The sequence below is a fragment of the Varroa destructor genome, unplaced genomic scaffold (assembly GCF_002443255.2).
Source record: "Varroa destructor unplaced genomic scaffold, Vdes_3.0 BEIS01000005.1, whole genome shotgun sequence".
In the NCBI taxonomy this organism is placed as follows: Eukaryota; Metazoa; Arthropoda; class Arachnida; order Mesostigmata; family Varroidae; genus Varroa; species Varroa destructor.
In genome coordinates this window covers 6,903,335-6,922,132 of record NW_019211458.1, presented here as the reverse complement: position 1 = coordinate 6,922,132, position 18,798 = coordinate 6,903,335, and the positions used below count along the sequence as shown (strand labels likewise).

General features: G+C 38.8%; 1 protein-coding gene and 1 long non-coding RNA gene across 8 annotated transcripts in view; both read left to right on the top strand.

Annotated features, from left to right (window-relative positions):
- Positions 1 to 18,798, top strand: part of LOC111251477 (secretin receptor-like) — a 112,434-nt gene that overhangs the window by 19,501 nt on the left and 74,135 nt on the right. The gene's annotated exons all lie outside the window — the stretch shown is intronic.
- LOC147755223 (uncharacterized) overlaps positions 13,718 to 18,798 on the top strand; it is a 29,870-nt gene continuing 24,789 nt past the window's right edge. For both annotated transcript variants that reach the window (XR_015328796.1, XR_015328797.1), the window contains exon 1: positions 13,718 to 13,932. This is a non-coding gene — a long non-coding RNA (uncharacterized LOC147755223). The remainder of the gene's footprint in view (positions 13,933 to 18,798) is intronic.

Genomic DNA, 18,798 nt, shown 5'->3' with positions numbered 1-18,798 from the left:
CATTAACTTGTTTTTGTTCGTAAGTAAGCCGCTGAATTCTTGTTGGCCGTTGCGTTCTTTAATTATATTTTCGAAAACAATTTAGATTTAATAGTACGCTCTTCTTTCTATCAGAAAGGGCAGAAGCTATACAAGTATTTTTCTCATGTAATTTTCATCAGGATGCCGAAGTATTAGCAGCGTTAGCTTTAATAGCACCTACCTGAAAAGATGATTAAAAGAGCTCACGTACTTGCGGCTAAGCGATGAAACTCCCCACTAAAACTTAGCAACTCTATTAACTGCGCCCAAATTTCAATCGGATTTAATTTATCAAAATAGGGATCAATCGAAAAAAGATCAATGCTTTGATATTTTCCCTGTATAAACTCTAAACTATATTAATTAGAGTTACGCTATTAAGAATTATGGTTAGGTAGACTCTTTCCCCAGTTGGCTGATTGTTAGTCGACGCTTCAAAACATCAGGTGTTACATTTTAGAAATGGCGCACGCAGAACGTTTAGCGACATCTGGTGGCCTGGATATGAATTCGGAGTAAACACGCTTCGTTTCGCGCTGAAAACCAGCCGTCGAAGAGATGCCTTCAGAGCTAAGTATCGGACATGAGGTTCGAAGTATTGAGTCGGTAGTCTTATATGTAGACAACGTAGAAGGTTCGACTACTGAAAAAGCTGTCTGCTTGCCCACATGCTGCCTTCTCATGAGAGGATGAAATAAATATTTGTGACATTGTACAATTAGACTGTCTCGAAATAGTTAACCTGCTTATAAAGTCTATATTCAGTCTAAGTCTTCTGCGGCTCAAACACAGATTGACATAAGCCAGATATTCCTGGTTTGAAATCGATAAAATTCAAGGGCGCATGGCGTTGACTAGGAATAGTGTTTATTTGCTTTCTCAGCGTGCTAACAAACAAATCCGTTGCTGAACGCTTGAAGGCGTCGTCACTATCTCGTCGATAGCGAAATTTGAACGAAAATTGAGACAAGAGATTTGTGTGTGTCCCGTGTGAGGAGCCCCTTCAGTGGACACTATTTTATTTATTCAAGTTTCCATTTCCTCTAAATAGAAAGATGAGAAATATTTTTTGAATTTCTTACGCCGTTATCATAGTACTGTTCATGATTAAGAGCTCAGCTGCCATTTATTTGTACGCTATAGAATAGGAACAATAACCAAAGTACATTTGTAAACTGAACTAATAAACTCGGATAGTGCATACATATCTTTATACTATTTGTAAATATAATAACTTCATATTCGTAATTATGCAAAGGACATGGAAATAATTATACTTATGTGTATATTGTGTCCAGCGATCTGCATTCGTTCGGCCACAACGTTCCTCCGAGACTTTGTCTAAATCAGCAAAAGTCAGCCCAGCTGGGATGATCATATTGTCCTGTAAAGTGGAAAATTTTACATACGGTATGTCAGCACCTAACAATAGCGTGCGGTTTATTTCCGTCCAAAAAAGACATCGCCATAGTGATCGGCTAGGTGTTAGCACAACAAGTTGACGCACTAGCTGAAGCACTTGAGCTTCACTTCCCGGCAACGACTCGTAATACGCAGTGATCGGCGTGAATAAAGCAGGCTATTTCTATAAGAACAGTTCAATCTCCCGCCATGTGTTGGGGCTGAGTGGTACTTTTCTCTAGCTGTGTTTTTAGTACAAGCGTATTTGGTGGACACAAACGTTCGCCTATTCAGGTACGTGTATAATGTCTACAATCGGCCATCTGCTCTCCCTACAAAGGCAATAAACACCTTCAAACTAACATTTGATGCGGAATTAAATTTTAAGAAAAATCTTACACCAATAAACTGGTTATGTAGATAGGCTCCACTCGTGCGCAAGACTAATAAATTGTATAGCTTAGCTTTGCTCATAGCTTAGATGTCTCAAGCTAATAGATGAGGATCGTATATTACGTGTAGAAAAAAACTTGTACCGCGGGTCCTGGATATAGAGAGGCAAGGATATACAGTACATCACTACAATAAAAAGTACATGCGTATGAGAACCCGTGGAAACATGCATTTCATTAAAAGATGTAGACATATTAAAAAATCGTTTTCAAAACTAAGCTTTACTGGTCAAAAAGAATGCGACAGGAAACCTTCTTTCAAAAGTATGTAAATGCATAGCGGTAGTCTCTAGATGATTTCAGTTTTTCCTTTCGAAGTCCCGCTACGGAATTCTGAGCCAGAGATCCACAGTAATGAAGAAGTCATACAAACACAAACGAATAGAAGATCCGTTGTCGGTGAGCATATATCCACCTGGGTAGCCACATAGGTACCAAACGGCAGGTATCGCAAGTGGCTACATGCCGCTAGGAAAAGAAGTAGCTCTATAATGTACATCAATAATAACCTGATGACGAAAAGCGTGCATATATATATATATATAGGAAGATCATTTTAACGCTGATTGCCAGAAAAGTTACGAAATGTAAGCACACGGCGACCTCCTTAGCCGCAGAGTACGTCAGATTATGGAAGCATTTAACTTCAACTTTGACGCACAATCGGCGGCTCCAGTGGAAGAGTCATTTATGACTTGCTCAGTGTTTAGCAATATCTATTCGGAGATATTGTTCGATAAATGCTACATATCCAAATGATCCAGCTTGAAGTCTTAATTAGATGCTTGACATGGCTGTACCTGCAGTGTTTGCATATCTAGGTTTTACTTGGCGTTTGTGGGGTCCTTTCGATTCGGTCTTGATTCGAATGCCAGCATGATGTTATATGTTTCATAGTCTCATAACACATCTATCGAATTTCTTCTAGAAAGCTAGCGTTATGGACTTCCGAAAAGAATGAAGTGTTATTTATATATAGGCACAAACATGGTGGAAAGCGTAGCGATAAGGTGCAGAGTGCGATAAAGCATTGAAAATGTCACTCGAACGATGAACACTTGACGACAAACGACATCTTATTAGTGTCCCTAGAATTTCGTGGTTTAACATATTGCTTTCAGCGGAAGCTGTGGCCGAAAAAGGTAATGCACCGTGTTTTGTGTTAGCAAAAACTTGTTGCTGTTGTCTGACAAAGCGATTGATTTGGATCTCTGCCCTTAACAGCAAACAATATGGCCAAAAGTCGTTAAAAAAAAATCATCAAAACCTTTAGCGACTTGGAAAAAATTAAGAGAATTTAGGTAGGAAATATTAATGCGGCCGCCATATAGCCCAGGTCTCACATCATCTGATCCGGTTTTTGCACATGTCCCCTAATGATGCCCATTTCGTTTCGATAGAGGAATAAAAAAATCGCATCTCACAGTTGCTTGCCCATTACTTAATATGTTTGTTTTTCAACACCATTTTAATAACTGTAATAATATCGGTAATAACAGCAGGAATATGTGAGGAAGCTAGAAGCCTTATGGTAACACAATGCCAAGGCTTCTAGAAGAATCAAATCTTTAGTTCCAGTAACAACAAACGCTTGAAATAATAAAATACTTGGATAAGAGAACTATCATTAGGGCTAGGCGGGGTGAAAATGTACGAGCTTTATTTATCTGTGCACATACAAGGTAAGATGTATTGATAATTTGGCGCTTTTAATTTTTCTAAATATAACGCATTTAAAAATGCATAGAACACTGACACAAGATTATTAGATTAAAAAGAAAGTTTTGTTAAAAAAAAAATACTTCATCGGTTACTTCTGATATACCAGTCGGAAGACGATCTTTCTCTTCCATTAGAATACCGCAACGGTGTCATCCTATGTGTGCAATTTCGGTATATTCGACACTATACGATTCGTCGAGGCCAAGATGGTATCGAAATAATTCGGCTCTTTCGCCGAAATGATGCTAATGCTAAAGGAACTACTCAAAGATCGTTAGACAAATTTGGGCATGGTACCCGGAACTTAGATAATGAGCCCACTCATTTAAATGACGACCATTTAGAAACATCTTTGAAGGAAGGTCGACAAACAAGCTGATAATCGGCCCAAAAGATGAGCTGCAGTTACAGGATAAAAGCTTCAAGCTTGGGTACCTCATGAATTTTGCAAACCCAATAAGGAATTACCATTTAACATTGTATCTCGACATCTCATCCAGTATCGAACGTAATGAGGTCACAGTGTTCGATCTCTGGACAGCATTGTCAGTACTAATAGGAAGTAGTGTCTGTATGTGTCGACACGAGCCACAAACCAAAATCGGTGGCTCCAGAATAGAGCAAAGAAAACCAGAGCTGAACCAGGTCTTAAAAGCTATGCTTTGTATCTGGTGGGACTGCAAGGCCTTGATTCAATTGCTTCCTGTAAATCAGACAATTGGTCGGCATCTTTATTTGACCCTGTTACATTAAATCAAGCAGGGTATTCAAATGAAAAAGCTTAATAGATGAAATCAGGTTATTCTTTTTTATAGAAACGCGAGGCCGTACATGGGGAACATCGTCACAGTTATATTTTGAATGGGGGGCTTTGTTACGCCCTCCATATTTTTAGGATTTTCAGTCGATGGATTTTCACCTTTTCAGTTTACTGGACATTACCTTCCTTACCGTCGAGAGGGGTCGAAAATTCGGAACGAAACTGAATAGCTTCTTCCAAACGAAAGTCGCTTATTCTACCGAGAGAGCAGACATTATTAATTGGTTAAAAAATGAAGAAAATCGTGAGCAGTGACCAGATATGGATAACATAGTAGCTCTTAATCACCAGAATTAAACATTTGCTAGTAAGTAAAAAAGCGTAGCAACACTCTTTCCAGCTTAGTATAGTCGATAACATTTATCTTCAATTTCTTATATGTATAGGTTTCTGAATGTGTCATAGTTCGGTCTGTTCTGTTTTATTTACCCATCTGCTATTAAAACCCTGCGTGTGTTTGTTTGTTGTAGCCAAAGTACCATATGGCGGTTACCTATAAGATGGAGCCAATTAGATAAAATAATTTTTCCAGGGAACAGTTTGTTTACACACCACAGAGCGTAGCGTTAATTTAGACGCATTAATCGATTTTTGCCACTTGAGCCCCTCTCTGGCGTTTTTTTTGTAAAATTTCCTTATATGCATACATATCTGTGAGCAAGTCAGCAAACATGAGATAGCAGAAAAAACAGACACTCACCTTAAAGAGCTACAAGAGAAACAGAGGACGTTAAGGGTAATCGATTACCCGATAAATCGAATACCTATGAGGAACTAACCGACGCCGTCAAGAACGAGCATGAATTTGCAGCCGTTGACAAAGATTTCGCCCAATGATCTTCATTCAAAAGCAGATTAGAAAAATGGCAGAACTTTGACACGATGCTATGTTGTGCGTTTGGAGTTATGGGTATTCTTTTCCTGGGACTGCCTACTCCGAGTTCCCAGCAAAATTATATATTTACAGAGACAAATATATTATATAAATGACTAAATATAGGCTAAACCGAACTGATAAATCCCGCAATGTTATGACAAACAACGCGAGAAGCGTGTGCACGCTCAGATCGCTTGAGGCCACTTGTTCCTGTGGCGCGTAACAATTCGGTCACTTGAAGAATAATGCCCTAGCTATTTGTGTATAGACGTATCTTCTGAAATATTTTATAAGTTACTTTTTGCATAAATAATACATAAGCCGAAGCTTGTAAACATTGAGAGTAAAACCTACTGCGTGTATTTAAGTGCATTGCTTTAGGAAAATGAAAGGTTGTTTTTGATTAATTAACATTGACATCTGCTAATTTTCATTGTACGAACAAATGGTCGTGGAAAACGCAATAATTGCCTCAGCATATCTTAAGAGTAGACCCAATTGAACTAATTTTACAGAGAAAATTAGACGCGAAGGCCTTAAAGACGTGAAGACGTTAAAGGCTTCTCATGAATAGACCCTATGGAAAAAAATATACTGATGTTACTACAAGAGTTCTGTGTTAATAATATCCATTCACAAGGGAAAGACTCCATTGTCCTTGACAAATTCCTGGCCTGGAATGCTTCACAGCTTCGGATACTCGGTCTTGTAGCTATGCAATCTTCATATGTGTCTCTTAAGCATGTTCAGATTCAAGTACGGGACTCACACAAAATTGCTGCAGCAGCCCTGCTGCCACCTTCTCCGTCAATTATAACATCGTTCCACAAAAGGGGAAATAATTGAGGTGCGGATTATTTGTTCTTTACTTACGCAAACATGTTATTTTTGAGGACAAATGTGTCCATAGGCTTAAGTAAACAACGTCTAGTCCTTTTAATCCAAAATTTAACTAAGAGACCGTTGTGGCATTATAGACGACTAGTGTCCATCCTGTATTACAATCGAAGAAATATTAATCAGTAGTGATTTTTTTTAACAGGGGCTTTAGATAATGAGGACGGCGGTTTTACGAAGAGGATGAATGAAGGGGATTAATGAAGAGGATTGAATGAGGAAGAAGAGAACCAAATGTTATGAGCCTGACGCTCAATTCCGCCTTTAAACGCTCCTTCAAGCCACCGCTCTTCAGCACTAAACGAGGCTTGAGCCAAGACAACCTTAAATGTTGTTAATGCAACTCGATAATCATAACCGTTCTACCACTACGGGAAAAAGACAAGTCTACCACCACACAGCTGGCCGGTACAGTATAGGGTTGGGTTATTTAAATAAAGAAAAAGAGCTCTTAATTGCATTTAGTTCCGTCTTTGTTGAAAATCTGGCAGAGAGAAGCTCACATGTTTCTAGAAAGAAAGAACGAAAGATTCACCTACGAGCCTAGTCTTCTGTGAACCCTAACAACAGTCCCTGTAGGGGGACGTTTAGCTTTTCAATTTTTTTTTAAAAGTGAACTTCGTGTATATATTTTAGGTATTAATGGCATAACATCATACGTTATTATTATGAATTTCGCGTAGTTAATTTTTAAACTTTACAAAATTTAATGCTTTTCTGAACGATGAAAACGAAGGCTATACATTCGTTACTAAACAAGCGCTACTAGGACTCACGTTATATCTTCTGGATACATTTAGCATTCACCCACTCGTATGCATTGCGAGCAGTATCCGGCACGTTGGGCCCGTAGTCGCATCGAACATGGATTGCAAGAGTGATACCGACGCCGTCCAGGCTGTGACAAAGATCTGCTTTTCAATGGAAGTACTATAGCGCTGTTTAATTCCGAAACAATCAGAGTTTTAGATAAACGTTTACAAAACGCTACTTGCTTTTGGCTGTTACGTTTCATACATCAAAAGTTCATACAAAGCCTATTTCATATTTGAAATTAACATGCAAATGCTGACTACGATACGATTTTGCAGATCGATCCCGCCATAGAACATCGTACTGTTGCGATGGGACGGTCGTATGGATTGCAAAAACGAAGCAAATTAACCATTTTTTTAGGCTGCCAGAGTGTGTCGAGTGAAAAAACGTTGCAACGGCACGTTTTTTCAATTACGCCGTTTTCGCCTGTTCATATGTTTCACACGTGAGCGGCTCGAATGTACTATAACACTATGGTTTCAGGTAGACGGAATGTCTAAGAATATGCATTGACGTGTACAATCTGTGTATTTGATTGGAAGAGCTAGGCGATACTACACTTGTACACGAAATGTTTTATTATATAATAACGGTACATATTGACTTAACCTGAAGTCAATAGGCTAAATATATCAGATATGATGTCACGGTTGCGACTTGCTAGTTAGACTGAAGTTTGTTATCGTTGAACGATAATCCCTAATGTATATAACGTCTTCCTTGCCGCTGGCTGTAACTAAAACTACCACACATAGGATTAATACAGCTTCCTGACGTAAATTTGGTGTGACCATACATGCTGGAACAGGATAGATTTCAATATTGCCGCCAAAACTTAATCGTCTATGGTCTGGCCTTGAGTTGAATCAATTTCGATACCACACACCAAATAGGGACGTTGACTGTCTGGACGTTTACAACCAACAGCTTCGAGGTAGCCTCAATCTATACATAGCGAAAAAAATTGCCGAATGGTGAAAGAAAATGCTTTTGTCCGCAACACTGACGGAAGCATACTGTCTCTATTAGATTATACTACAAATAATTGCTCCTAACATGATGAAGAATGGGGCATAACAACCCTAGTTACGCTACAAGCATCCTTTTCGTATAATGCGAACTCATTTTCACAAGCTGATATCACAGATGACTGCTGCATGGACTGACGCTGCGCCCATACACAGTGATGTATATAGTGCAGCTTTGCGATTTCCTATATATGGTTCGCAGTTTGCTTCCGATCGTTGAAAGTGAGTAGAGTGACCTTGTTTCAAAGGTTTTCAGTTTTGCCGTTTGCAGTTCGTGGTTCGGTAGTCCTTTAATCTAATTTGAAATATAAATCTAATCAATACAAGTTGTCGGTAACGGCCCCCCTGTTAGTCTCTTCCCAATCAGCTTAGGTAGCTCTCAAGCAACCGCCATACACTCCACTAGTTTGTACTTGCTAGCGACACACGAACGTGGCCAATCTGAGACGTACCCATCAACAAAACCTTCTGTAGATTCATGCCGTATTCTAATGGCACTATACGCTAACGAGGAATCTTCTACAGATTTGCGGATGATGATTTGCTGCAGAAGACTGACAATTATAACGTAATAAGGCAACGATCCTGGTTCCCTACGTTGGCTTTATCTATAATAGCAGTTACCAATAGTAATTTTATCGAGTGCGCATATTTGCACCCTGTCGAGTGTCCCTGTGGAATAAATAACCTGGCGAAGCATCGGTCTTCAACTCTCCTTTGAATTCCTTCTGTTGGCTAGGGGATATAGTATTGTTATTCAAATTGTCCGCTATCATTTACTGCACTTACTAACAAGTTAATCCTCTGAAATGCTACGATGCTGCTACATATCATTGTAAAAATATATGACAGATAGTATAGCGGACGCTGATCATGTCAAAATTTACGGCAAAAAATAAAAACGCCGCCCTAAACGCACTTGTACGCCCCCGTATGCTGGTCGTTTATACAGACGAGATTGCATAAGGAGGAGTGTTATGCTTTTGTTAGATACAGACATTGCATTGTGCTATACGTTCGAGGAACCTGATAGATGATAAATCCTATCTCGAATTTTTGGGCTTTCTCGTAAAATCTACAAGCTGATTTTTCTACCCAGTAGGGTCGCGTCATGCTTGCTACTTCTCGTAACTACAATCGCGTGTAAAAATATTTTATTGCTTGCATTTGGTACCGAAAAAATTGAATGCTGAGCTTTGGGTTCGGAAGTTGTCTGTGGAATCGGTTCGGAAGCAGTATCGGCAAGACCTGCTAGTTTAACTTCGAATGAAAGCGTTCCAGTTTTACCCCATCTACTAGTGTTAATTTTCAGCCTTGAAGTGACATCAACGCTGACCGGATAAACAATTTTAAGGCCATCTGGCTAAAAACAAGTCAATACAGTGTAGTTATTAGTGTATTAACGTTGCAGAATGATAGCGTTGAATTCTGTCAACAATCACCAGGGTTTAAAGGCATTAACCACTTACTATACACGCAGATAAAAAGCTTCAAAAAACTATAAGGCTATTTCACAAAAATGTCTGATGATGTAATAAAGTCGGTTTGGGTTTAATTGAATTTGCACAGGTTTTCCTGTTGGGTACTTTCAAAAAACGAAGTTTATTGTACAGCGTACAATGACGAATCGCCTCATCGTTGGATAGAAAAGCTATATTATTTAGAATCAATTGATTATCAAAGAAGCTGAGTTGTTGTTTTCATAAGCATAAGTGCTATGAACAGCGAGTGACCATAACAGCCCGATCTGTGTCATACCAAACGTTGGGCTTATTTATTAACTTTCACACGCAATCCGTTGACCCTTTTTTTTTTTTTAATTTAAACCAACAATAAGCGAACGCACACCTACTCCACATCTTGAGTCTTCTGTTTAATTTCTTCTAGTTCTCCTAAAACTAACCTGTTTTTTTTATCCCATTTTTTATGTTAGTTTTATGTTATTCCATTACGCCGTTGAAACAATTCGATTCGTTTTCCTAGTACTTTCCTTACCTTGCCTTAATCGCTCCTATATCAGAAACTTGTTAAAATATTAATATCACTTACCAGCTTCGGTTAGCAAGCGACCTATTACAGATGAATGCCCTCACACTAAAATTTGTTCGATTTAAAAAACAAAATTTCACTATCGTGGCTTAGTAATCTTACCATTTGTACTGTACACTCCGTGACGGTTGTAACGTGTCCCTGCCTGACGTCTTCCTTACAGTTGTATTAGCTTCTACAGGAAAATTCTATTATTTTGTACCGTAGAGGACAATTTTTTTAAATATGGGTTTAGCCCCCCCCCCTGGATTCAAACTTATTCTCGTTTTAGATAGTCGACCCCAGTTGTGTGAAAATACAACAGAATGCGGAATTCAAGTACTGAATTTTAAGTTAAGAACAAGAGCGATATAGGGATGCAAATGCAAACTCTATTTGATTGAAGAACGGATGCGTTTTGTTCTATCTTTTGACTAAGAATTAGGTGAAGGAGTAGAACCATCTTAAAGGACACATTGACCTTGTGGGTTATTCAGGGCGTGTGATACACAGTTAGATACATGAGATACGCTGGCCATCATTTTACTTCAGTTTAGCTTTGTTTTATCTTACATTGCGCCGACGCGGTAACTAGAGTATTTTTTCTGGGTTTTTGTCAAATGCGCCGTCAGACAAATTTGCACAAACTCTATAGAGGAGCCTTAAAAGCACATCGATTACAGAAAGTACCCTTTTGCGTTTCTTGTGCATTGAATCGCGTCTCAGAGGCGTCAACTCAAAATAAGAGTAGAAGAGTTGCGCTAAGGTAAGAGTAAAGAAAGGATTTTTGCGTTACAGAATAGAGGATGGCCGATATGTCAAAAAAAAACTTAGCCAACTACTACAGTTTAGCTCAATATGATAGAACCTGCTTAAATACTTATGTATAGAAGATGAATTTAAATAAACTAGATAAAAAAAAGTGGTGTAAATAAAGCATTTACGTTTGTACAACGAGGGTTATATTTTGACGACCAGCTAAGTATATGCCTGTCCAACAATTATCACGTATGCCCACCACCATGGGAGCATAAGCTGGTCTTTATTGGTAAAAACGGAAGCGCTACTAGAGATAAGAACATGTCAAAATTACATAAAGACTAGGGCAAAAATATTTCATTCTAAGAGTTATTTTGCACGAAAGTAAATCTATAAGTTCTCTAAAGAAAACAAAACGCCTCAAACAAGTTCTTAATACCAAAATAGTGCATGTGCCTTAAACAGTTTTTATGGATCTGCCTACAACTTTATTCGTTTAAGCTGAATACATCTAACAACTGATCACAATGATCATATTTAACTATTTCGGACTAAAAATTCGTCATCGTAGCTGATTCAAAAGTTCTTTTAAAAGAACTCTGTCTTATACGCGTATTTCTGAAATGACTTGCTCTAGTCGCTTAGTAATAGATTAGCCCCTTAGGTAACTACGTAATGTATGCCCTTTTCGGCTACACAGTGTTTGTGTATATGTTTAAACTGGCTTCTATAAACTCAAACGCTTTTGTTCATTTTCACTAACTTTCATGCTTGTCAAGGAACTTTACTGTTTCAAGACACTGGAATAGGTGCGTCTAACTGTCTATATATACATATATAATTGTTTCTTTTTTTTCTTGTGCTTGAAATAGACTATAGCCAGACAATGCATTGACATCTCCTTTATTATTGTTTATGATTATTGCGATGTAATTACTAAAGACCGCTGATGAATTGTCCTTATGAAATTTGCGAAATGTCTGCAGGTCTTCTTTTTTGCTGCTCAATGCACTCTCGAGGGCCACCATGCCTTCAAGTTTTGCGTTTAAAAAACACAGCCCTGAACACTTGGTAACGTATGGAAATCTTTATGGTGAAGTGGAAACCACAACTGGAAACAATTGGTGCATTTTAAAAGTCCAAGTAAAATATAGAATTTTGTAAAATAGAAGTTCGTGATACAGCATTGCACATTTGTTATTATATTCAATAACATGAGTTCTGAAATTAAAATCAGTTTTAAAGATGACACCTGAATTTATCATTTAGAAGATATGTCGTGCCATTCTGGTGTAAATACATATCGTCTTGTTATATCTTGCCCAGAACGCATCCTCTGCTTTTTTTTAAGCTCAGTGGAAATCTTCAGATGGTCGACGTATATTTTCTATTTGTTTTAGAAGCTTGAGACCTTAACAAAATATGGTGTCTAAAAAGGGTTCAGATAACAGACCTGTACCCTTGTAACAATCAAACATTTTTTCCTTTGTTAAACGCCAATGATTGCGTAATGATATTAGCCTTTAATAGCTGAGTGCAGGTTGACTTTTCTCTAATAAAGCCATCTTAAGTTGGATCGTAAAGTCCAGGCAAGCATAGGTAGGCGGATACGATGATTCATCATTATATCCCCCATAACAAAGCACAATAGACTCTTGAGGAAAGGGAAGAGAGTTCTCAGCAGCCGAGGGTTTCTTAAGCAAGAATTACAAGGTAGCACCCGTTCCTTAAAAGGCTTTAGAAGTTTAATGATTAAAGGTTCGACAGGTACGTTAACCAACCTCTAAAGGTGAATTGCGGGCAGATTGTTAGAGGTAAGGTTCAGTTTTCGGTCCAAACCGTTTTTATCGAGCACGGGCTCAAATGAAAACTCGATGTTATTCAGATCTGTGGGAACTTGGTAAGCAGCGTCAGAGAAAATCCTTTAAAGAACTACCTCTTTCTTAGTAGTATAGGCTAGTTGTCACTTTTACGTGCCAATGAATAGCCAGCATCTAGAGCGGCAATTCCACTGCATATCTTGGTTTGCATATTGGAAAGAGCTTTAGATTTCTTTTGGAGCTTAAACTCGATGAGGCGTCACCAGCGGATTATCGCTCGTTACGGTTGTTCGAAAAGTTTTACGTAGGAAGTGTCTGCAAAGGGTAAATATCCTAATAGAGCGGTTGACACAGGCACTCAACGGTAACGTGTGCGACGATCGTTCTTTTGCGTAAAAGGCAATCAAAGATCGATATCGTTTCGATATCGATCCTCTACCCTTGTTGCTGATCAAAAGAGAAGAATTTGTGCAAACTAAAGTCTTAGCTAAACGGCCTATGTTGTGACAGCTAGGTCGTGAAGGTCACTTGAGGTCAGGGTTAGGCCTCGCGAATTGGCGCTTAGTTGTGCCAGAAAATATGTCGATAGCAATCTATTCAATTATTATGTTAATGTCATTGATTTCACAAGAAGTAATATGATTAAGCATTAAGGTGTATTACGGTCTGTCATCAGCCCAAACCTCACTGACGAGAAATCCTATTATGTAAAAATTTTAAAACAGCGAAAATCATTATTAGATACCACAGATTGCTGCTTTTCTTCATGTTAGAAGAAATACGTTTGTATGACTTGATGTCTACTTTTTGAGATTCTATAACCATGACTCGTACGGGGTTATAAGTAGCAAACTGGCTACACGTAGTGCTCGAGACTAAAACCACCGTCACTTTGTATCTACGGTCCTTAAAAGCCATTATAGGTGTGTTTTTTTTCTGATCGATGATCTTTGTATAATAATTTTTTAAACCATCTACAGTAAGTGACTAATACCTTCTGTATCAAAATTTGAATTTCGCGCCTTATCCCTAAACTGATTGCCTGGATATACTAACGTTGAAGTTCAATGATAAAAACGACTCTCTAGAGAGTAATTGACAATATGTATCACAAAGTGTCCGACGTTGAAGTATGTTAGGAAGACGCTAGTTTAGCGACAAATAAATTAGTCGCGGCGTTACGAGCAATGGCAATGGTGCCTTGAGTGAAGTCGATAGTGTTGGCTTGCATGGATACATTTCCAATACGCAGAGTGCGAGGACGGTCTTTTGGCATTTATCGCCTAGAGAGGTTTGTTTGTCGTTTATATTGCTTATTCTCACTTTCATAATAGACATCCTTAGTGCTTTACGACCAGCCCTAGCGGGATGTCTACATCTAGAAGCGACAACCTGTTCATGACGCCCACCTCGTGTGTCACAGGCACTCGAAAGTTTACAAACTTTATTTGTAAAGGCAGACACTTGCTCTTCAATATTTTTCAAATATTTTTTGAGTGCGCTCCGCTACTTAGAGCATTGGCTGTATCAACGAAGAGTCAATCGGATCACCTATACTGCCACTCTCTCACTTTCCGTGTCTGAGTCAGACGACATTTGCTAGTTTTACAGCTTAGGCTGAGATAGGTGCGTCATTCATTATATGCCAACTCTAAAGGGTTGTGAGCGAAATCTCTGATTGCTAGTCACGTGCAGCACGTAATGCCTAGATCCATCGTGCCCTGCACAGATCTTTAACGCACGTGCATGTTTTTAGTGGGATGTTAGCTGTGGATGGGTGTGCATTTCAAACTGTCTTTCGGCTAGGCCCACGATGATCATCAATCAAGCTACAGGGACGAAGCAGTTGCTTACAGAAACACTAAAAAATTTAGTGATTTTCAGCAGGGGATCAGATTTTCTTTTAGACCGCATAACAAACGATCTCGATTAAGCCAACTATTGGGCGCCGTTTTCTACAGATATACTGCTTTTGTAGTGAATGGAATGTTTCTTAAAGCGACTAATTGCTATAACTTTGCCATATTGGTTCAGACTGCTGTATGAAGTTATCAACCACAGTTTGCAAAAAAAAAAAAAAAAACAGCTGTAGTCAAACAGTACAGAAACTAACAAGCCACCGCATTACTAAAGTATAAAAGTTCTTAGATTCCTGTCCTAAACTAGTTTTCATCAACATATCCCATAAGGTATAGGACGTACCCCATTTCTCACCTTTGCGTATAGGAATCATTTAAAAATATACTAATACTGAAATTATATTCTTTAGACCAATCGGCAGATATTGAGATCGCTAAACAGGGTAATTGGTTACTTAAAGCACCACTCACATATAAAGGTGTTTTCGAATCAATATGACTTATGTTGTAAGATTCAAGATAAACGCTTTAGGCTTAACGGAACGACCGACTCAAGTACCCATGAGTAGCCATTGTACCACAATGCATGTAGCATTTGGTAGCAAATACATACATACATACATACGTATAGACAGTGAGTCAGTCTCCTAAAAATAGCTTAAAAATGTACAAAAGTTAGATTAGTTCAACTCAGTACCGTAGCAATTTTTACGCAATTCAATCGGTCTCTCATCTACCCACTTAGTGACAAGTATAAGTGGGACCCATATCCATCTAAACGTGTTTCTAAAGTGGATCCTTACCTTAAGGTCTCCATTTCTTTGCTACAAATGAATTGTACCCAACAAACTTTAGCTATTTCAAATTAATAATGGACTAAATTTGTTAAACGAGAGGGGGCGCAAAAATGCAAAATTATTCAACTTACTGTCGACTAACTCGTACCAGTGTTTCCGAGTGCTCCGCAAAATGTGAAATATGTTTTGCTAACAACTTTTTACCCTTTCTATGCTTCAAATTAGCTTACCAAAATTAGCAACTTCTCCATGAGGAATAATTTTACATCATGTACAATTCATAAAAGTTAGTCCTTGGGTTTGCTTGAGCCACTTGTAGACAATATATAGCGTGTACTGTTGGGACGTAAGAGTTTTACAATGCACCTGAACTTGTTTCGTCCCGTCTGTCTCTCAGCAATAGCTTTTTTGAGGTAGGGGCAAGCGTTTTTCTGTGGTGAGCTGTACGTGACCAACTGGACCTAACTCTCCTTAAAGGCGGAGGTTCGACCTGGGACGACATCCGACTTTCATAAGTCTTCCCTAGCTGTCCAAAAGACGACAATAAGCGTAACCTACAGAAGCTGCCATCTGCAACCTTTCTGTTCATCGTGCATGTATCTGCAAATGGGACTGTGTGCAGATAGCCTTAATTTACTAACAGTATAGTTGTATGCACGAGCACATTATTCGAAATATTAAATGGGGATAACTAGCAGCGGCTAGGGGGACCAGTCGACTTGCACGAACACGTTATGTAACGATGGCCACGTTATGGTTTTAAATATATCACGCGAATGCTCGTCCTACTCGGTCACTGCATGTAGCTGTAGAATACAGATTACGATAGATTTGCGGTTACGTTCGAGGTCGACCAAATACACATCTAGTACTTATAGCGAGCTACTAACATAACCCAAAGCCATCAAAGTTAGTATTGCAATCTCGCGCATAGAACATAGATTTATATGATAGTATAAGGAATCACTAATTAACTGACATAAATAGAAAAACGGACCCACATTTATTCTCAATGGGTCGAAACGTATCTTATTTTTATTAAGGATTTTATTGAGTTTGGCCGGTTGTATAAACATTTTGACTGTTGTTTGCAATGATCATTGACGCAAATGTTATTATAATCCCAAGAAGAAGTTCAAAAGTTATTAGTCGGCATACCCAAGTATTAGGTAAGAAGCTTCCTAAACCATGCTCCGTTGACTGTTTACCGATGCTACATCGGTTAGAGATGATTTCGTGAAAGTTTAGCTCAGAATAGAATTCTACTTATCTGTAGGTGTGCCATAAGCTGTAAAGCTTACTCGCTACCTAGTTCGCATCTACCGACAAACAAACCTAAAAAAAATAAGGTCCAGTCCCTATATAAAGTATACTCTTAGTTAATAAACGCTTTAGAAAATATTTAAATAGGGTTTATTTCATGTAACGAATAATTTAAGCCTCGAAAAAACCCATATTTTTATCGTACGTTTTAACGGGCGCTAATAAGGTCTATTCTTCTGTCAAATTCCAAAAATCTGCTTAATCGTGATTTTTCTGTTTGTAGAAGTATCTTTTGACTAGTACAAGTGTTCCTGCCTCGAAACTCGAACATTTATTGGGTTGATTTTGTGGGTATCGGCTAGTTTTTGGGCAATATGTAGTGAACTGAATGAGCACTTTTGTTGATACCTGTGCGACACTGCTATGTCACTATCGTTAACCCATCAGTTACATCAGAACGCCGTCAGTTACGACACCTTCCTGTGACGTAACTGACGGCGTTCTCACTGATCAGACCATTCTAGTAATGAACGGACGGCGTTTACCTGTCGCTTTGAACATCGCAGGTGTCTTCTAGTGCAGGCAGGTTGTTTTGCATTAGATAATGCACAACAAACATTGTACATGTCTCAATTAAGAGCAATGGTCTTTGAAGACGAGCTTAAAGAGGAGACCCCTATATTCAACAATTATCTCGTCACAGCCAGTCATATTTAGATATAGCCTATATTGACAAGGAAAAAAAAAGGGAAACGATCGACAAATAAACTGAGCAATGTATGTGGCAAAAAAAGACGGCATAAATTACGAGTTGTAACTGAAATGTAGCAGAATTACATTTACACCCATTTGCAGAAGATCACTTTTTTTTTTAACTGGTTGATAAACGTAGCTCGACTGAGCTGGCAACGATTTGGCGGTCTACGAATGGATACACGCTCCGTATGCTATAGTTTACGCTGAAGCAGCGCTAAGAACACATCATATTGTTATTCTCCTATTGGAACGTGATAGAGTGCTACTGTAGCATTGACCTTTCTGCTTTAAACGAATCGAACACATATCACGTCGTGATTGATCTGGAATACTACGTGGCGTTTAAAACTACATTTATAGTATCCACAACTTAGTAACTCAGGTTTGAAGTTTTTCTTGCATAAATCCGCAGCTAGATTTTGTGCAAAACGGGAATCCTGTCAGTCTTTAGTCGGCTGAAGCTTCTGTCCGAAGTACATTTTCCTAAGAGTCAAACTTCATACGATGCCACTCGCCAAACTTGTATGCAGGGCTGGCACTATTAGAGGTTCATCATAATGGTGCCCTTGTACGCCTATGGCAGAGTGTTAATCAACTACGTCACGCCTGGCCAACGGATTCGGTAAGAATAATTGTTGCTTCTAACTTAAAGTTATATCAGCGATAGCACTACCGCTTCTTGAGATAGCGATGTGATAAAACCGTGTTCGATACGATTACAAATCATCGCGCACGTTAGCGTAGGTTCTCTTTTTCGATCGAAGGCTTTGTTCGCTTTCATAAGGGATGCCCTGAGGGATACCGAACGGGAACAAGAGCATACTCGCGACAATATATTGATGTCGTTCTATGAGGCCCATTCGGGTGAACGTGCTGTAACGTAACGAGTCAAAGCGGCAGGAATATTACAATGATTAATTAATGAGCCGTGCGTTTTGAAGAAAGATAATCTATCAAATGGTCCCGCGTAGCAGGATCGACGAATACAGCGCCTCGCTGATATCATCGTGCTGCGAAAATGGAAATGTAGGAGCCAAATATAAGAGGCCATGCTTGAGCAGAACAACTGGCTGTACATGTAGTTTTAGCTGGAGCGGAACAACGAGATTTTCAATGCTTGAATTTTCCTTGCTAGCTAAACCGTACCAAAAACGCATGACTCGATCTTACCGGCAGGTTTTCACGGCTGGCCGACGAAGTATAAGGGAGAAGAAGAGTTCAAGTTCGAAGGGCTTGGTTAAAAAAGCAAGCATTATTATAGCCGTGTTCAAAAACGTAAGATTATTCGAAAACAACGAGTTACTCGGTACGCGTCGTGTCGTTCTTTTCGCATAGTTGTACAATGCAGTCGATGAGCTATGTTTTTGCATCACAGCATAACCAGAATCGAATAACAGGCAATGTTCTCTTTAAATAAGTTTTTTGCAAGCCAATAAAATTTATTCAAACTGTATAAGGCGTATAACTTGTAAAATTATTTGT